At 32.2% G+C, this 22449-nt stretch overlaps 1 protein-coding gene and 1 long non-coding RNA gene across 5 annotated transcripts in view; one reads left to right on the top strand and one right to left on the bottom strand.

Annotated features, from left to right (window-relative positions):
* The window catches only part of LOC118181845 (uncharacterized), a 430621-nt gene that overhangs the window by 158468 nt on the left and 249704 nt on the right, over positions 1-22449 (top strand). The gene's annotated exons all lie outside the window — the stretch shown is intronic.
* LOC118181846 (uncharacterized) overlaps positions 10352-22449 on the bottom strand; it is a 37843-nt gene continuing 25745 nt past the window's right edge. Inside the window, exons 2-3 of the long non-coding RNA XR_004756964.2 lie at positions 18848-19002; positions 10352-10508 (exon numbers count right to left, since the gene is read on the bottom strand). This is a non-coding gene — a long non-coding RNA (uncharacterized LOC118181846). The remainder of the gene's footprint in view (positions 10509-18847; positions 19003-22449) is intronic.

Genomic DNA, 22449 nt, shown 5'->3' with positions numbered 1-22449 from the left:
TAATTTTATTTATTTCATGTTAAAACTTTAATTAGCTTAAATACTGAAGATAGAAATTCTGTTGTAAAATTTTAAAAGTTCATATATAAAAAGTTTTAAAATAAAGCAAGGTGAAATATTATTAGGTATACGAAATCGTAACGAAAGTAGGTTTTTGAAATTAAAATTTAACTTCAGTTACAAATGGCGGAACTGATTATAACAAAAACTGGCTATTCTCGAAAAAAACCACAAAATTTTATAATTGTTAGCTGCTGTAAATAATTCTATCTTTAGAAATGGACATAAAATTAGGATTAACGATTAGACTTACTTTAAACATATTGTAATGTGCTTACGGTTTCGTAGTAGATTGCACGCACACAGAACCGATCATTGCTTGATAAAATTTATTTTACCAAAAAAAAAAAAAAAAAAAAAAAACACTTCTGGAATTTTCCACATTTTCCAGGTCTTCTCCGTATCTCAGAACACAGTCAGTAATTACATTTCAAACTACTAAGAAGATAAACACAACGCAATGCAAAGCTCATCTAAAGAGTGAAGCTTACACGGATTACCCTGTAGTCGACTCAGAACTGAGAAACTGAAAGCAGGTGCTCTCTTCGGTCTTATATAGTTTTCATCCGACAGCCGAGAAATCTCTAGTAACTTCCATTTCTCGAAATTACTGGGAGGCAACAACGGTTAAAGTTACATGTAAGGGCCGTATATGATTACAGTTACATGTAGGGATCAATTACAGTTACTCAGTTACAGTAGCAGTTAGTTATACAGGGACGGGACCAAAATGTCGCCGAAGTGACTTTTTGCAATTTATCGCAAAATTTGCCAACAAAACTTAGTCATCAAAACCGTCGTCATCTTGGCCCATTTTACTTCAGTGTTAAATAGACTTGGCTCTGTAATCTTATTTTTTCCGATAGAACGTCTAGTCTTCAGATTTTTACGTTTCATTATACAAAAGATACTGCAGTTTTAAACATAGCTTCACTGAAATTATTTATATATTTGCAAAATTTCGTAACAATATGATCAAAAGATTAGACTTTTTTAAAAAGATTTAAGGTTAGGTTTTAGTAAACATGAATACTAATTGTTAATTATTAATGCATAATTTCTGTCCCTCCGAAGGAAAAATAGGTTTATCAACTCGATTGAGAATTAAAATGTTTAAACAAAACCTGATGCATAATTTGATCGACATATAGTAAATAAGTTTATTTAATTCTCAGAATGAAATAAAATATATATGAGTTATGATTCTAAAGCCTTATTTAAAATTTTCAGAATTTTTAACACACGTTTCCTATAAAAAAGATATTTAATAAAAAAGTTAATTAATATAATTTCGAATACATGAAAACTTTAGATTTCGAAAGTTGACCATAATAGAACTGGAGGCATCTAGTATTATACTCAACATGAAATATTGGACGAAGCTCAGTGAGATTTGGAATAATGCAGTATGTGGTTACAATTGTAAGCCAAGCTGTCTTTCCAAGAAAAAATAATGTGTACACCATCATCTTTCCTATGCTTCTTTTAACATTCACGAAAACCTTAATTTGGTATCTTTGTAAGGTGAAGCATATAGACATTTGAAACACATGGAATTACAATTTATAAATTACTGATCTGTTAATCTTTTTGTACAGTTATTATGCTTGTAAATACCGCAGGAGAAATGAAGCTTTTTCGATAACGTCAAAGTTTTGATGAGTCACCATATTTCTCATGAATCAGCAAGACTCTCCATTGTCATTAAATTGAGGAAATAAATATGATAAAAGTAGTAATCGTCGAATCGTCAAAAAACGATCGCTATTATTAAAAAATTACTTACAAAAGGATTATAAGATTAAGAACCTGGACTAAATGCAACATTACTGCAGAAATAGCTAAAAAATGTGCTTATCTATTTTACGTCTTTAAATGTCGTAAACAACGCCCAGTCATGTAGTCTGAATTAAATATGTGAACTGAATGTGAAATCTTTTACAGTTTTAAAAATTCGAATGCTTTTTTTTTTGGTATCATCTCTTATGAGGTGAAACGACATAAATCAGTGAATCTCAAAATATTATCAGGAATATCTCAACCTTAAATAAAATTAAATATTAAAAGGACGCATGGAAGATTGCATCATACACACACACACACACATATATATATATATATAAAAAAATAGGAAATGACGTAGCAGTGTTGTTTGGCATAGCACGTAGATAGCATATTGAAGAGAGATAGGAAGCTTGGCAGTCGAGGCAGATTAAATTCCATTTATTTATATTTAAATTCACATTTGTAGCCTTAATTCACTTGCCACTCTAATCGTGCTTATGTTCAGAACATTTACATTTTTGAATGCTCTTGCGGTAGGAAGAGAACACAGCGAAATGAAATGGCGTCCAAGCATCAACAGAGATAAAAGCGAAGTGCGTATTTATCCAATATAGTAGCTCGTCAAAGAGGAACGTTTTGGTTTAAGTTAGAAAGGTTTCAGTTCTCAGGTTCCGAAATAACTATGTCATAAGCATTACGCAAACTTTGTGGCATAAATTAATCTACAAATGGCGCAGTGCAGAAATGTTATTATTATTTTTAGAACACAGAGAAAATAACAAAATTAAAAGGCTATTACTAAATTAAATTATAAAACTGATTGACATATTTTTTTATCTTATATATATGTGTGTGTGTGTTTATTATTTATTGCCTCCATTTTATAAAAGCATAAGAGTATACGCAGAAAAGTTGGAATTTTGGATTGTAGAAACTTTTTAAATATTTATTCATATTAATATCATAAGCACTAAAAGGAGGCTTTAGGATACATATTTCTTTTTAAAATAACTCATTAGAATGAGTTATCCTCTGTGATACCTTATACAAAAACCTTTCTTCTTATGGTGAATGCGGTAGCTTTTGCTGTTGAAGTTGTCAGAGCTTTATTACTGGTCAGCGACTGCAAAAAGAAAATGGTAACATTTGAAAGGAGGTCTTCGGCTAAGCTGAAATTATATTGTGTTCTTTCCTTAATTTCCTTATTACGTATCTTACTTGATCTGCATAAATAATTGATCGTTGTGACCATGGTACTCTTAAAAGGCTTCTTGCTTTCTCATTCGAAACATTTTGCAATGAATGATGACGTGAAACGATGACGTATATCATATCTCTACTTTCTATTGAAGTCATAGAGTTTGTAGGTGAACATGTTAGTTATCATTATACCACCATTCAGACAAAAGAAATGAATTCGCTTAAACTTTCTTTCTATGAAAAGTATTTTACAATTAAGACAGTAATTTTCCCATATCGGTTTGACATGGTGAATGTGTAAAGATATAACACCGAAGCAGTTCTAGACTGCAGGAAAATTTGTACGTGAAAACGTAAGGGTATTCACAAAACTTTTCGAAGTGTTATACGATGGAAGACATACTGTTTTAGTAGTCAGATTTTGCAGAGACATACTGTTTTAGTAGTCAGATTTTAAAGATTATAAATACGAACAAAGATAGAGTTGGAAATCGGCACTGAGACTCAGATTTTGGACTTTACATGCTTTTGTCCTTATATTTGTTTTTTACTGGGCAGTTCCATTTTTTGATCATAAGGCCGGTTTGTGCCAGATAGGAGGATCAGGACTGTGCCCTTATAGTAATAATAATAATAATAATAATAATAATAGTATTTTAGTATATACAGCCCTGAAAATTTTAGTGATGATGCACTTGTATGTGCTCGTGTAACTTCTTTAACTCAAATATCCAATCAGTTTTCCACTCCCAGTGACTCCAAAGCAATTTCATTTCTTTACAAAACTCTAAATAATTTCTAACAACAATCGCTTTAAATATTAATCGTACTCAAAGAATCCATTCGTAAGTCTTTTGATTCCAAAATTCTTTAAATGCAGTTCTAAACTTAAATTCTATAGAGTGTATATATGCTGCTTCTTAGGTAGAGGATATTGACAATTAATGTGCGATCAACTATGAACATCCTGACGTTTCACCTGTGGAACAAGAGGAAACTATCTATAACTCATTATCCATTTGAAAATGTAAATCGATTAACTATCTAACAGTATATACACCCATGCCCCTAAATTAAGGATAATTCGGAGTCACGCGGAAATCGAACTCTAAAATAAATATATCACCTGTAAAATCACTACACACATCTTCAAGAATCATATGCAAATTTCAGGAAGAAACCAGATGACACCGATGCTACGTCACAGTGACGAGAGTGTAAGAGAGTCATTTATAAGGAATACAGGCAAAGAAGTAAAATTGTTCGCAGGCGCTTTATAAGCATTTCAGTGCAATAACCGAATAGTTATGACACAAACGACGCATTTGGATGATTTTTTACGTGGTAGAATTATCGGCCGTCTGGAATGTGGGCGTACACAACTGGATGTATCAGACTAACTTGGAATTGCCCAGAGTGTCATTTCCAGGCTTTGGCAACGATTCCAAGATGATGGTAATGTGAGTAGACGTTACAGCACAGGTCGCCCCAGAGTTACAACGCCGAATGAGGACCGGTATTTGGCAGTTACTGTCAAAAGAAACAGGTAGAGCACAGTCTCAGACCTGTTACGTCAGCTCCCTTCAGCCACTGGTACGACAATTTCAAGGCGGACCGTGTACAGACACTTAGGGCAGATTGGTCTATATGCTCGTCAGATGCTGTCAGATGCGTTCCACTTACTGCAACTCACTGCCGCCTGCGGTTAGCCTGCAGTAGAAAGCATGCATTGTGGACACCGCAACAGTGGGCTTGTGTGATGTTTTTCGACGAGTCCAGACCATTTTAGTAAGTAAGTAATCGAGTAAAAACCATTTTAGTTTGCAATCTGATTCTCGCCGGACTTTCAGATGGAGAGCTCCAGGTACCCGTTACCACCAAGAAGAAGTTATTGAACGACACCGTTACGGTGGTGCAGGAGTGCTCGGTTGGGGTGGAATTATTCTGGGTTCCGAACTGCATGTTCAAATTGGAACCACGACAAGCCAAATCTATCGGGACGTCATTCTGGAACAACATGTACGTTTGTTTCGGTGCGCCATGGGCGCACAATTTGTGTTTATGGATGACAACGCCCGTCCTTACCGTACAAACATCGTAAGCGAATGCCTTCAATCGTAGGATATCACCCGTATGGACTGGCCAGCCTTCTTACAGGACTTGAATCCAGTAGAACACGTGTGGGACATGCTTGGCCGACAAATTGCATCCCGTCAACCTCCTCCTACATGTCTACCGGAACTTCGGAGAGCATTGCTTTTTGAGTGGTGTAATATCCCCCAAGATAAGATCGATAATTTGATACTCAGCATGCCTAGGCGTTGTACGGACTGTATTGCATCGTCTGAGAGACATACAATGTATTAACATTCATACCAACCATGTAATATTGGTTTTTTGTAAATAGTTTTTTTTTTGTGTAATTTGCTTCAGGGAGCAAAAACCGCTAATTTTTTTAATAATATCAAACATATAGCATCTTTTTTGCTCTTTACCTTTAGTTTAATAAATAAGGTTTACAAATAAGTCAAATTTGGACACAATAACACGCCGAGCAAATACTAATTCAGAAGTCAAACAACAAAAATCAGCGTTAATTTACAAAATTTTCACAGGACTAGTTTCGATGGTTTTACCGAACCATCATCTTCAGTTGCAAAACCGCAAAATGCGGTCAGATGCTGTCAGATGCGTTCCACTTACTGCAACTCACTGCCGCCTGCGGTTAGCCTGCAGTAGAAAGCATGCATTGTGGACACCGCAACAGTGGGCTGCAAAATGCGCAAAATTCATTTTGCGGTTTTGCAGCTGAAGATGATGGTTCGGTAAAACCATCGAAACTAGTCCTGTGAAAATTTTGTAAATTAACGCTGATTTTTGTTGTTTGACTTCTGAATAAGTCAAATTTGTTTTGCTTCTAACTCTTCCTTTGCCTGATTTTGCATTATTCTTAATTTATGGACATGTGTGTACATTATGTAATATAAGAAAAGAGCCGGTGTGTGCTCACCCTGATTGCCCATCCTGAATTTGGATAGCTTTTTTCCACAAAAATTTAAAGTACACTTTCTGAAAATATGTTTATATACTTGAGATTTGTCCTATAATTATTTCTATGAAAAGTTTGAAACATCTACTAAATACATGGTTTTGATACCCAATATTCATTAAGACACAATAACACGCCGAATAAATACTAATTCAGAAGTCAAACAACAAAAATCAGCGTTATATTTACCAAATAAAGCTTATTCTTGTCCAGGCTTTCTTATCTTATCTAATCATTATTTCCTATCTGGTTCATTTGCGGTTTTGCAGCTGAAGATGGTGGTTCGGTGAAATCATCGAAACTAGTCCTGTAAAAATTTGGTAAATATAACGCTGATTTTTGTTGTTTGACTTCTGAATTAGTACCCAATATTCATGTCAGAAATTTGTTTTTTTGCTTGCCTGATGACCAACCATTTTTTCCTTAGTAAAATTATGTAATTATTATTTATAAATTATTTAAAGGCATCTCCTTCAACTTAATTACGCTGTTTTTGTAAAGAGAAATACACTATTTTTGCAACTTATAAAATATTTAAAATAAAATGAATCAAAAGTTTAGTAAAATGCATTCGTAGATCATAAATAAATCATCGAAAAGTCATTAAATTCTAAACAGACAATTATTTATTGAGCGTTATTTCTGAAACGTCTTTTAATAAATACAAAAAAAAAAAAAAAATCCTTTGCTGAAAATATTGAGATTATGATCTCCAGACTTCGATTGATTCAGAGTGATAAGTTATCTGAAAGAGTTTTAAATAGTATAAATTATGGTGATTTGTTAAGTTTGTCATGAAGTAGTGGATCTCTATGGTCAATTTGTAAGTTAAAGGAAGTGGTAGTGGTACTGGGGCAGGATGCAGGAACGTGAAAAATGCGCAATGCCCACACCAGGATTCGAACTCTGCACCTACCGAATACAAGTCGTGTGTGCTTCCAGTTACATCATGAAGGTATGGGGAAAGGAGAGAGAAAGAAACCTTATAACGTTTTTATGATATTTATTTCAGTAGTTATTTATTTTTACGGTAATTTTGCTACGTATATAAAAGTAATGTTATTACATTATTCGGGCATACCAATTTTTCCTGAAATTAGGGATCTGGAAAACAGATTTAAAAGATTCACAAAGCTAAAGCTGCCGCCCATTTTAATGCCTAAAATGTTGTATTGGATAAAATAACTTTCATTATTAAAATTGTTGTTGATCCTTCAAAAAATGTTTTAATCATATCTCTCAAATAGTTTCAGGGAAGCACAGAAAAATACCATTTACTTTAACCAATTAAAATACAAACATGTTTAACTAAATGGAAATTTTGATCTGCATGGATAAAATAAAAGGTTATTTTGTAATTTTTAAAACCGTTCTTATAAAATTATTTGTCATATTTGTAAAATCTTTATTTATGAAAACACATGCTTAAGTTCGATATACAAGGCAATAATTATGTAACGCCGTTTCTCATATACAGAGAAATATTAATTTAATCATCAGCTATAACTTATATACAGGTATATCAGTTATAGCTGAAGATTAAAATTAATATTTATCTTTACACTTTTTCTATATTAAAAGCATTACATATGAGTGTATTCTAATCATTTCTCGCGCGTCTTTTATTGTGAAATCATTAAACTACAATTATCTGTAATTCATTCAGCTTCTATTCCATCGTATTCTACTTGCAGAATAAAAGAACATAATAAACTGCAACAAAATAATACCGTAAATTAAAACTATTCTCAATGTAAATAAGAATTAATTACTTAGTTGCTGATTATGATGTGAAAAAGAGCAGTTTTTAAACTTTTAAATAAGGTGAAATATACAAATATGGGAATCCTACAAATCTTGGAAAAATATTTTAAATTTCTAAATTCTTATCTTTGTTTACGTTTCCATCTTTTTAATCTTTCGAATCCTAATCTGAGAACTCGTGAAAAGTTTTAACTCGAAACCTTGTAAGGGTTTGTTTTATTGATGTACTAGAGGAGCATTTGTTTAAAAAATGACATGATTGCTGCAGTTTCATTTGACCTGAATCACCAATATCAACCTTGAGTGCCACTATGGAGTGATCTGGGGAATAGTTATCATTTTCTGGAGAAAATTTAGCGTTTCATGTTTAGTGCTTAACTTTTCATGCTTAACTCTTGAAATATTTTTCTATTTATATTCATTTTGATTTAAAGGGATTAAAAAATGTGGAAAAATTTTTAACCTATGAACTGCTGTTCAAATACATTTTAGCAAATTATTTTCTTAAAATAAGTCTCAGACTTTAACAGTTTTAATTGACTTCATTTAATAGAATTCCTTCTGTTTTGTTAGCGAATATAGGTATATTTAAAAAGCATTATTCTTAAATTTTTGCATTATTAAACTCAGATTTCGTAATTTTTTCCCTTTTTTAATGATTTTTCATATATTAAGGATTTGGAAAATTTGAATGGAATCAGACTCTACGCAATTTAGGATTCGTGCTACCTTTACTTTTAAGCCACTTTTGCGCTGAACCCAAGTTACCACATTTCGAACATAGATAGCGTGCCCTTTGCTTCAGAACTGTCATGGACACCAACAAAAAATTCCTAAACGCTGGAAAATGTTAGGGGCACGGAGGCAAGTACCGATAAATAACATATTTCCCTAATGCATGAAAGAGAAATCAGCATGTATCTGATACAGAAAATAAACGCGTTCAAATAGGATGCAATTACAACAGGATATTGACCTTTTCACGAAAAGGTAGCAAAGTGTGCGAATATTGACGTTTTACTATTCGAATTCGGAATGTCTTTCAGTGAATGGTAAGTGATATGCGTTTTCTGATAAATTCTTTTTAAAGCTCTTTCAGTTAAATTTTGTATTATTATTTTATTTTGATGAACACGATGAATAACTATATTAATTCAGTTGAATAAAATGATTTCTGAAACATATGGTATTTTGAACAAAAATCGATAAGAGCCCAATGAATTGCAGATTTTAATTGCAGTGAGTGTCATTTTCTAATATAGTTTTAAGGAAAATGTTTTATACTATCAATATTGTCCTCACTGTTTTGAGATAATATTCTGGTATAATTTCCACACCAGTAAGCCTAAAGGCACAATTTTTGAATGCCATATTCGTTTAAATGCTTAAATATTTTATTAGAAGTGCAGCTTACCTCTATATAAATGTTCCTATTTAGCAGGCAAGTGTGTAGCTTCCTTTCACGATGTTATTTATTACCAATAATGTCAACGGCTTAGAGCATCATTTATTGAATGGCAAAACGTAACTTCACTACCGAAAAATCTCTTAATTGATCTCTTTGTTTTGGGTAAGTTTTATTGAATAAAACACATTACAGAAAAGAAAATCTAATTATTATAAAATTAGAAAAGTTATGCGGAATGTCTAATGAACGGACGTTTGAGATAATGAGATTACACTGTATGCTTCATTTCACCTTAAATATAACTTACATGAAATTCTGAACCAAATTTTTAATTACTCTAATAGAAATATTTTGAACGACATTTGCGTTACTCTAAGGACACATAACTCAATTTTAGTGCAAATAAAAATATCTTAAATTTTGTTTGCGCAATAATTACTTTTACAGAATAGTAAGCATGGTTTGGAGGTAGAATTAGTATTTCTAGCCTTGTAAAATCATTATTACTTTTTATAACAAGTATTTTTTTCCGTTTTTAATTATTCATCTCATGAACACAATGAAAATGCATAAATAGTAATTTTCCTTGCACTTTTTTATGTACCTTAACAGAAGCTATGTGAAAAGAACATTCATGTATTTAAATTTTAGTTAAAACGTAAAAATTATAATTTCTTGAGCAGCCTAAATCTCTTCTCAGTGTTTAAAAATATTATTTCTTCTAAGAATTGAAACATCGAATTTATCGTCAACTCCAGACCAATGTACTGAAAAACTACGTTTTATCTGTAACATATTAAAATTAACTTGAAAGAAACCTATTTTAAAAGATGGATAATCCCTAGTCCGCCTTTATCATCAGAAACAACTTTAAACTTAAACTCCGCAGATAATGTCTTTGTATACATACAGAATAAAAGTTTCTGTACAGTTTCAGCCATCTGTGCAGAATACGAATAATTTCAGCTGTAACGGTAACAAACAAGTAAACAGAAATATATATTTAAGAATACAAATTGGATTTAATAATGAAAACATGTTTAATGAAACTATTAATCGGTATATATGAGAGACAAGATAAAAAATACTTGGGTTATTATGAACTTTGTTTTTTCTTTTCTTCAGTCTTTGCATAACTCATTGCATGGCTCCATTAAATTCTGAATGCCATTTTAATCCTGAGCTGCCTTTCTATGAGAGGATCCAAATTCAAGAACGCTACCAAATAACAATTGTGCACCCCTTGAAAAAAGGATGTATAAAGTTTTTATTGAGACATCGTGCTTAATTTTATCCAATCTGAATAGCTTGCGATTACAATTACAGTGCTGAAGGAAATTGTACGTATATATGCCGGTTTCTCCTATGCCTGCAATTATCTAAATATGATTCTAAAATGCTTATGCTGCTGTTGCTCTACCTTCTTAAAAAAACAATTAATAATTTGCTATGAAGTGCGACTATGAAGAGGCTCTTCCCCTTTTTATTTTCCTTCCATTTGTCAGTATATTTTCATCTTTATTTAGGTTAGAAAATTATTCAGTTTTAAAATATCAGACAAAAATTTTCCCTACAAAAATCGGTAGTATTTAAAAATTATGAAAATTCGGTAAATTACTTTATATATTCCTAAAAACTCAGTAGTATAGATTTTTATCTGTTCCATGGTGAAAAGATCCTAATTGTGGAATGAATAGTTTTACTGTTTAAGAATTTCTGTGAAATATTCAACAAGTAGAAATATATATGTAGATCTTGCAATCAACGGTTATGGAATATCATATTTTCATTGTAAATACATGCTTCTGAAATGTTTCAAGAAAACCGGATGGTTGAAAAGGATCAAAAATTATTTATAAACTAACAGCGAGAACATGTTACAAACAATACATAAAGTGGATTGTTGCATTTACTACTACATAAAAGTGGATTGTTGCATTAAATAAATTCTGAGGCATATCAAATATATTTTCTTTAACAATTCATTTATTAAAACCCTACCAGCCCTATTATATGTTTCATGTTATGAGCTTCGTAAAAAGAGCAATTATAATATTTATGACATTTACTTGCAAATTGCTATACTTTAAAATTTATTATGAATCAGGCATTTTAATATTGCATTTGCATTCCTAATAATATTATTTATATTAAAATTTCACCTTTATTTATCAGTATAAAAGTACGTTAAAGTTTAGTGATTGCATTCAATAGACTTGGAAAGATATTAAATAAATTTCTATTAACAGTTCATTAATTATTAAAAGATGTGTTTCGAAAAAGGTAGAGCAATTATAATATTTACGACATTTACTTACAAGTTACTATACTTCAAAATTATGAAGCATCCATTTCTAATGTTACCTTTTTCATTTGTAAAGAGGAATAATAATTAATTATATTAGAATTTCTCCTTTATTTATCAATATTTGTTCTTACATTGATGGCAATATTTGTCTCGCTACGCATCGACTGCTTTTTGATGAATGAGTCACGCCCTTTTCAGTTCTTTCTATTTAGATAACATCTCTGACACACCTAACCACACCCTGTTCTGGTATTTATGTCTTGTAAAATGTATTTTACACATCGGCCTTGTTAGCCCGAAAAATCATAAATATTAACGGGTAATATTAATTTTTACTCATTTCTCTACCCTGTTGCGTGTTGTTCGTATTTCAAAGAGATGGTAATAGATAGGAAGTTACTATAGTAACTGTTTTTTCTTCTTTTTTACGGATTCAGACATTTGTCATGTGGTTATTTTACAGGAAAATAGTTAAAATTATATTATAAAATATATGCATGCCTAGGTTAATGCTTTTTCGCAATTTATTATCCATTTCCCGATTCCATATTTCAATAATTTAATAAATTTTATGGATATTGTAAATGATTTCTCCAATAAGAATTATCCTATTTTATGAGAAAGCGCATCAGAATAAAATATAACTCCTCTATATACAAAAAACTTCTAAAAGAATTTGTAACCCTTTTAGAAATGTTTCCAAAATTTAGTGGCACTGTTTTTTGATATATGGTTTTATTATTTCATTATACTATTTTTTAATTCAATTGCTATGCGATATTTTTCTTTAGAATTAAGAGACTTATTATTGCAATGCAAAAATATTAAAATGTATCTGACAATAATATCGCAAATGAAAACTAAATGTAAATCATGTCTTTTACATCTCTTGGTAAGCTTGATTAATAAGCTAGAATATTTTTTTTCCTTTACTAAAATTTAAGATCATGAGGCAGGTTTTATGCTCAAAATACTTTTTTTTATTAGATGAGAAATAAGCAGATTTATATCTATAATTGTGTCAGATTAATTGCACTCCAGATACGTTGATAAATTCACTTTTCTATTGCAGTTATTTTATGTATCAACGTTATATGATCAAAAATGAAACCTCAACTTACCTTTTACTTAGTCGTGAAAAGAATAGTATAGTTATTTGATCTACATATTTTATAGAATTATTGAAAATACATTGGCGTTTTCAGTTATTTGTTCAAATGATTATAGCATTTACGATAACATTTACATTCTCTTAGAAGCTACTGAATTTCAAATTATGTTACTTTTAATTGTAATTTACTGTTGTTTATTCAGCTTTTAATACTTAAGCACTGCAAATTATAGTCATTATTATTATTGCACAATAGTACATGGTTTTGGGTATGATTTATACAATCTCCATCTTTAGAAATATTTTTGATTTACTTATAGCTTGTTATGTCCATTTATCATTTTTGGTCTAGTTGGTTTCGATTCGTTGCAACTGTAATGATCTGATTCCGCATCAGTGATATTCTAACTCAGAAAACATGCATGATCGAATTTCTTTCTCTCTAGGGAACTAAGGGAACTTGCATAAATAACTGCTCTTTCTCTATAAAGTTTCACTTTTTATAACGTGAAGAGCGGGGAAAAAAGGAATGAAAACTTTTGAAAGATTAATATATTAATAAGCATAACAATAAAGATAATGAATAGTTTCGACAGTATTTCTCTAAAATAAATTAGAGGAAACAAAGAAAAAACATTTGCTTTCTTTTCCTAACATCACGGAATTTATTCGAAAAAAATTTAATGTTAAAAATTTAGTAATATAAATTTCCGCATTGCTTCCTTAATCATAAATTTATTATTTTTTCAACTGATAAAATATTTGTTTATAGCTACTTCATTTTCTAAACTTTTAAAGCTGTGGACATAACAGAGAAAAAAAGGCATGTGGTTTCTTATTTGATGATGAGAATTTAATTTTTATCACCAGAATGTATAGGGGTTTCCAAAATTATCTTTATTTGCATTAAAACATGAATTCTTAAAATCTATTGTATAAAACTTAATGAATTTATTTGATGGATTAAAAGCATTATAAATTCGAAGTGAAAAATAACAGCAAGTTATACATAATATAATGAGACAAATAAAATTGAAGTAATATGTGAAAACGAAATTTTAGGAAACTCGACTGCCTGGAAAACTGGTACAGATGTTTTACTTTGATAGGGAATTGATCTTTCCTAAATTGTATACGCATATTGCACTGCAATTTCATGCTTTGCGTAAGGTTATAAATTAGGAATTGGGCTGGGGTTAATTTCCATTTTCTCAATTAATATAGTCATTGAAGCATGAAACTGCGTCGAATCAGAATTTTGCCTTACAATAAATTTTATTGGTTTCTCCCAAGTTCTGTGATTGGTTTAAAATCAGGCCATATGACTCGGCAATTCATTTCAATATTATCATCTTTTTATAGAAATTTATAAGATTCCTGCTATTTTAAATAACCAGGTATATTGTGATATATACCAGTACTATTACTTCCTTCTATCGTTTTCCTATCAGAATGTAAATTAGTACGATTGTATTTAATGAGATACTTTCGGATTGTAAGATAGAAGCATGTTTCTGCATCTCGATGCCCTGCTTTTAAGTTAGCTCAGAAAAGATGTATTGCTCGGCTTGCCTTTTAGTTGTCAATATTTAAATTGTTACACTAGTGAGAAGTCTGAGTCAACTTCGCGTTAAAGCAATTGGTGACCTATGGCTACTAGATTTATTTGTTTTTTGAAATTAAAATTTAATATAACTTCTAATTTGAAATTACTATAACTTTAATTTACATCTTGACAAGTAAACGGCTGATCATGTTAAGCACGGGACCAGCATTTACACTGGCGTGCAAAAATTAAGGACGAGACGGTTTTTTCAATATAACTTTGTACAAAAGCTTTCCAAATCAACACATTTAATACCGTAAGATCCCCAATACGTAAGGACATGAGTAATGTAAGCAACACTTACTAAAAGAGAAATCAGAGAGATAAAAAGAAGCTTTATTGAAAAAGTAGCATGGAGCGCAATGCGACTGAAGGCCGAAACATCCCTGTGATGGGTGTCCAGCAAGAAACATCCGGTCTTTAATAGTGGATATGATCTCCCCTGACTCCTAGGCAGGTTTCACAGCGTCTGCCCATGCTGAGAATGAGGGTGTCAATGAGTTGTTGAGGCATTGCTGCCCATTCGTCTTGCAGCGCCAATCGAAGCTCCGGAATCGTTACTGGTGGTAAGGTACGAGCTGCCAAGCGTCTGCCTAGAAAATCCCATTTATGCTCGATGGGATTGAGATCCGGAGATCGTGCCGGCCAATCCATACGCTCAATATCCTCCCTCTCTAAGAGCTGTTCGGCAGCTACTGTGCGATGACAGGGTGCATTGTCGTCCATGAAAAGGAACTACGGACCCATAGCGTCTCTAAAAAGACGCACATATGGAAGAAGAATCTCGTTACAATAACGGTCCCGTTGACTGAACCTGCGTCGAAGATGTGAAGGTCTGTACGACTACCAAGCATGATGCCTCCCCAAACGAGATCACCGCCACCTCCATACCTGTCCCTTTCAATGATGTTCGAGGGATGATTGCGGCTTCCCCGCTCTCTCCAGATGAGTATTCGATGAGAATCGCTACTCAGACTGAATCTGCTCTCATCTGTAAAGAGTACTCGTCCCCATTCATTGTCTCTCCAATTCCGGTGTTCCCGGCACCACAGAGAACGCCTTCTCCGATGGGCAGGCGTTAGAGGTACACACCGTACAGGGCGTCGTGCAAACAGACCATCACCGTGCAGTCTTCTGGCCACGGTAAAACGCGATATCGGTCGTCCAGTCGCCTGTGTTGTGTGTCTAGCGATTTCTCCCGCTGTCTGCCGCGTGTTTCTTCTGGCCTGTAAGGCAATATACCGGTCATCTGCGAGTGTGGTTCCTCGTGGACGACCACTACTAAACCCCCGGATAGCTGTTCCTGTAGTTTGAAATTGTCTCAAAAGTCGTGAAACGATGCTGTGAGCAATTCCGAACTCTGCAGCCACACTTGTCACACTGCGGCATTCCTCCAACTTCCCAATGATTCGACATCGAGCAAAAGCATCCAGATGTCGTCTAACAGTTTGATTATTCGCCATTTCTCGCTGAGGCAACAACTCGGTGTGATTTTAACTGCTGTACGGCGTGCAATCTCTTTGCCGGAAATACTGATCTTACACCGACAACATGCTTTATACTACTCAGACACTCCCCCATTACGTCTACCTGCATATCTGCGCATGTGCTACCGTACATCACCTTACTTAATCTCTTGATTGGCTTTCTGTTCGCTCTGCCTCTTCGTTCAGCTGATATGCTAATTTTTCGACTTCGTCCTTAATTTTTGCACACCAGTGTACGTTTGCCGCTGTGATTTAGTATAACGATTTGCTAAATCATCACGAGACCCTTGATTTCTGTCCAGACATAGCGATAATTCGCTTAACGTCTGTTAGGAGACTAATATTAGTTTAAGCTAAGAAAACAAGTCAAACTTTATAAATGTATCAATCAAATTTGACCTGGATTCTCGTTATACAGCCTATAAATATTTGATCCACATCTACCTCTAAAAATTCCTTTCATTGAACTATTGGACTTAATTTCGATATCTGCGAGCAGATATTGAAATTATTTCAACTATAAATTTAATTAATTGATTATTTCGATATCTGTGTCGAATAGATGCAAAGAAATATGACAGTTGATAGTTATTTCTCACTATGTCATCATATATGCACCCCTGGAAGGCTCATATTTTCTAAAGCTGGTGGAAATGTCCCGTATTCTTAGCTTCCTCCAAGTGAAAACTTTTTTTAATCGCATTCCATATTGAATCTTAGCTCGTCACCGAAAAGAAAATAGGACCATTATTAATGTTTAACTCTGTTGTTCTCTAAACCAGTTCATGCAAGCTCTGCTTTGTTGCGAGGTCAGCGAAGAAAAGCTTATTGGCTTTCTGACATTCAAATCTTCCTCATTATGCTTTCCGCATACCGCCTGCTGTGATACAGAAATTTAACCAGTGCCTTCAGTTTTCAAACTCGGTAACCAAACATAAATTACTTTTATAGCCGGCAGTTACGTTCACTTACAAATTTATCTCATCGTCCTAGCAACAATTTCCGAATCTTTCAAACGTTTGCAGAGAACAGCTATTGTCTTGAAATTATTTAGAGAGCTTAAAATGTCCGTGATTATCCGGTTTCTAAACAGTTAGCAGCTTTCCAGATCAACAATTATTCCAAATGACACTTCGAAGAGTTCTAAAAGAGTAATTTTCTTTGGTAAATACTTAAATCAAACACTAAATGTCAGAGGTTTGCGGGGAAATACACATTTTATGTGGGTAAGAATAACTACTGACATCAGTAAATAAGTATGTGCTCCGACTTTTTTTCAAGTCTATGATTTGTTGTTATACACATTTAAAAACTGGATGGAATAGATTGCAATAATATAATGCAATCAGGTTATGGACTTCTTAAATATGTTTTCACTTTGTTCTTAAATTTTCATATAAAGATACAAGCTACATTTTCATGTTCTGTTCGAAACAACTTATATTAGTTATTTATGTGACTAATAGACATTTTATGCATATGTTCGTAATTTATAGTATGATAGGTTTTGAAACAGTAACAGGAATTAATTTATTTCATACTTCAAATTAGAATTTACAAACGTAGTATAATAATATGCTCAGGCATACAGATAGTGTAACAAAAAATGTGAATAGAAATAAATTACAAAAACTGATAAAAAAATTATAACATGAATGTTCGTAAGCAAAGTTTTTCCTTTTTCTGTAATTAATTTCTGTACATGATACAGCTGTAATATATGATTCAACAAGTTCCTACAGCAAGATCTTGTTTCCTAATAAATTTATTTATCTCATCATTACAGGAATACGAATCTTCTACTTCTTTTTTATCAAAATGGAATTTTTCTGTGAAATATTTCTTACATCGAACTTTCATAAACCCAAAAATCAATCATAAATATATTAGGTAATCATACATCCAAACTTTGCCAGACACAAAAAACAATCCGCAGATTACTAACAAGTATTCTATGATAATCAATCTATATTATTATTAATCCATAGTAAACGAAAGAATGTTATTATAAATATGTAAAGAAAAACCTACGTTGTGTGTCGCTTTCCACACCTACCGCAAAACAAAGCTAAAAGATTGTGTGGCCATGATAGTAGTCATGATTAGGCTGAATTATTGGAAAATGGAGGAGGTGGTTGTCGTGGAGAGTATAGCAAAATAGACGGTAAGAAAGAATGTTTATCTCATCCCAATTTAAATCCATAAACGCAGACACGTTACTAAAGTTTACAACTTCTTTGTCTCCTTTAGTATCCAATGTTGTGTTTATCAGCTGCTACATATGCAATTGCTGCTTTTAAGTACTCCAGTGTTAAACTCATGCATTTTTAAGTCATATAAGTTTATTGTAGACATTCAAAAACGTAAAACTAAACCACATTAAATCTCTTTGCTCTAAGTTAAAGCCATACTTTTCTTCAAGCGTGTTCTTCTAATGGCGCAGGATCGATACTAAATAAAGTTGCTTTTTCTCTTGAAAGCTCAGTCCTCTTCGAGTACCTTTCGATACGGGAAAAGTAAACTAATATAGGTTTGGGTTATAATAACACCTCGATGGTGATTATTATAGGAATTACGATAGCAAGAATCAGAGTAGTATTTCATATATAAGTATCATAGCATATCATATGTTTGCAAGTTTAGCTTTAGAGGTTTAAATATAAAAGCTTCTTCTTCAGCTTCAGATATACAAATGACGAAAGGGAAGATTGTACTCAGACGATAACAATAAAGCAAAGAAAGTTCCTCTCACTGTTATCGCCTGAGCACAGATTTCTCTTCTATCGTTTGCAATTCTGCAGCTGAAGAAGAATGTTCTTTATTTCAAACTTTCAATTTAGTCCTGAAAACTTCTGAATATGACACTAATTCTTGTTGCCTTAATTTCTTCAATAATATATTCAATTTGAAAAGCAAGGTAACATAACACGAGCATACACAAGAATTACATAGAACGAACATACGAAGAATTAGTTTTTGACTTCCATCTAAAAGACAAAGCATTTTAGAGCCCTTTATTAATAGCTATTTTCATGTAAGCATAAAAATCTTCACTTATACAATAATTACCTTTGCTCTTTCATTCTGTTCATTCAGATGCCTGCAGAATGTATTAAGTCAAAATTCAGTTTTCGATTACAAAATCTAAACGAAGTGTCTGTTGGTCCTTTGCATACACCGATGAAGGATGTTTTCACTTCACGAGAATGCTTTTGGTCATGTAGCTGAAATTAATAGCTGACATCAGATATTTTAGTCATCAGATATTTAATAATTTTCTTACAAATTATTAAAAAAAGCATGATCTATGTGATGGATCATTTATTCAGACATGCGCATGTAAAGTGCGAAAGACGTTCTAGATAAGTACAGAAATAAGAAACAAGATTTAAAAGCTTTGAATTCTATATCATACAATCTAAAATATCAAATAAAATACTTATAACCCTTACTAAACAAACCACCTGTCAGGTCCATGAATCATTTACAAAAACATTTTCAGGTAGACGTTCCATTATAATGTAAAATATAAATTAAGTAAAATAAAAATTTAGAAATAAGTTTCAAAAGCTTGAGTTTCTATTTTATGAAATCTAGAATTTTCAAGTAATATACTTATAACTCAAATTACGGAAGTCACATGGCAAATTCATGAATCACTTTAAAAAGATACTGTACATAAAATATACGTTTTTTGAAATACCCTTAATTACATCAAATTCAGAAATATTAAAAGAGAGATTAAAATTTATGTATTATTTTTGTATAAAACTAAATACGCATCTACCGTTGAAATTTAATGATGTAGCATAAATTCAGTAATGAATGTTATTTTTTCTTCTTTTATGTATCTAAATATTATGCTTTCGCGATTGAAGTATTTTTTCCTCCCAAAACTTTTCTTGTTTCTTTATAATGAACAAAAGAAATTTTCTAGACGAGAAATATTTTATTGATTTAAAGTAAGAAAAAACACTTGCTATTTAGTTTTGGAAAAACGCGTATCATTTGAAAAACTAATAAGATTCAATAACACGAAAATGACTTTTTTAGTCAAGAAACTTATTATTGATTTAAATGAAAAAAAAACATTTAAAAATCTATTTAGTTTTGAAAAAAAGTTTGTATACTTCAAAATAATAAAATATAATTTAATTGCTGCATAACTCTGAAAAGCTCATTTTTCGGAAGTTAATTAGAATTTTCTTTTAAATATATATCTGGCATTTAATTAACTTGAACTGAACAAAAACGAGCAAAAGAAATATATCAATTAAAAATATTCAAATCAATTCTTACTTTTACTGCATTTTAAAATGAAACCAGACATATCAATATTAACTTGTACTTGAACAAACTGCAATCAACAGATAAACTAGAAAGTGAAGAAAACTTGAGTTAAAAAAATGAGTGCTAGATGCAATGTAATTCAGATATTTTTTATAAGGTTTTACGTTTTAGTAATTTTTAAGATCCCTCTTTTCAGACGAATCTCTTATTGATCTTCAGAGATTTTTTTCAAGCCCTCTTCACGAACTGATACCACGTTTCGAGACACACTTCAAGCGCCGAACGTGTCTTACGCTTCCTGTTTACTTAGCTACTTAATTCAAGCGTGACTCATGTATATTGGATTTGTCACGACTTGCAAGCGAAGTGCAAATGTGTCTTGATGGTTTCGAAGAGAAAGGGATTAGAATTCGTTTTAGTTGAAGCGCAGATGTACTAAACATATATGAATTTGAGACCTAAAAGAGATTGCATCAATGATAAATTATTCCGTTTAAAGTAAAAAGCGTTATTATTTTTATACTCTGTTGTTTTGTATGTAGGATATCGAAAACTGCTGAAATAAATATGATATTTTACTTATTTAAGAAACGAGAAGCAGCGTTTATAGAGTTTTGTACTTGTTAAATAAAATATTTGTAAGAATCAAAATAAAGAATAAAGACTCTTTTTCGTGGGGGGGGAATTCATTAATTAGTTTTAAAATCACGTTTTGTAAATTAACTCTAGATGGAAAAGTTTTCGAAAAAAGATGTATTTTAGTTTTTGAAATACACTTGTGTCTAAAATTAACTTCACATGCACGATATCATGCATTTAAACTGTAAATTTATGAATGTGTGTAAAATGATACATAACCTCAAAACACATGAATACAATTATAAAAATATTAAGAGCATTTCATGGTATAAAACTGTAGCATGAAATATAAAAATGGAAATAATATGTTGCATGAAGAGTTAAAAAAATAACTCGGAAAGAATTGAAAGCGTATGACTTTAATGCACTGTGATCTCCTCTGACATGTACACGCATGTCACAACGTATTTTCGTGCTGGCAATAACTTTATCAACCGCAATTTTGGGAATTCTTCCTGCCGTGCGGTTTCAGGGCATTTACTTCTGTTAAAAGGGGGTATCTCCGTGCAACTGCTTTTCCAAGGAAGATCCATAAATTCTATATCGGACGAAGATTAAGAGATTTTTCTGGCCATGGTATTAGTTCAATATCTTCACTTTCAAGGAATTTGTCAGCGAGGTTTGCTGGATGTGGCCTAGCATTATGTCCATGGATAAAAAAGTCAGATCCATATGCACCCCTGAAAAGTCTTACGTAGGGTTCAAAAACATCATCCTGATATGTCTGGGCTCTCACAGAGCCGCTGTTGAAAATGTGTAGGAGCATACTTCCATCGATTATTAATCTTCCCTATACCATCACATTTACATTATAGAAGTGGTCATCTTGCATAATGTTCGAAGAAGGATTTCACGCTTCAGCCTCCTTCCAGATGCAGGTACGTTTAGAATCAGATGTTAACTTATACCTCAACTCATCAATAAAGAAAACCTGAAACCATTGGTGTTCATTACGGCTCTGATGTTCTTTGCACCAATTAAAACGATCACTTATTTTCTTGTGTATAAACAGAGAAAGACATACCCTTGAATTTAAGACTTTTTCATTAAGATTTCTGTATACAATTTGCCGTGATGCAACAGTTCCTGTGTAGGCTGTAAGCTATGAGCGTAATTGTCGAACAGTAGACTTTCTGTTAAAAAGGGCAGTAATTGCGATATATCGATTTTCAGAAGCGGTTGTTAACTTGTCCTTGTAAATATCTTGTCCAGGCCTCCTTACAATAGTTCCAGATTTCGGTAATCGTTTCCATGGTGTAGAGACTGTCTATCGTGAAGTATTTACACATCTTATTGCTTCCTTGATTGTCTGTCCAGCTTCTAAACGGCCAATGATTATCCACAGCACAGATTCTTCCAGATGATACTTGGGGACCACAAGAAGTCATTTTGAGTCCTTACGCTCTAAAATCAAACTCTGTATTGCATAAATTTACTCATATATTCATTCTGCAAAAACGCTTGATTACATGGCGTAATGCCTTGATTTCCATATCAGAAACAATTTGATCACTTTAATTGCATAATACTATTTATGTTTGTCTTTCATACATTTCCTGCAAAAATGGAGTACATGAGTTGGATATTTCATGGAATATCATCATTTTTGGATATCATGAGATAAACCTGGACATGTGCTTATTTAAAATATATTTTTACATGGTTTTAGATATTTAACTTAAACAAGGGCTTAATCTTGAATACAAATGGGAATCTGGTACTAATTATAGTATATTCTGCAT

Source organism: Stegodyphus dumicola, chromosome 6, assembly GCF_044657685.1.
Source record: "Stegodyphus dumicola isolate Sdum_Otavi_A_Nest chromosome 6, ASM4465768v1".
NCBI lineage: Eukaryota > Metazoa > Arthropoda > Arachnida > Araneae > Eresidae > Stegodyphus > Stegodyphus dumicola.
The sequence above is the reverse complement of the archived record's forward strand: the minus strand, read 5'-3'. Positions and strand labels throughout refer to the sequence as shown.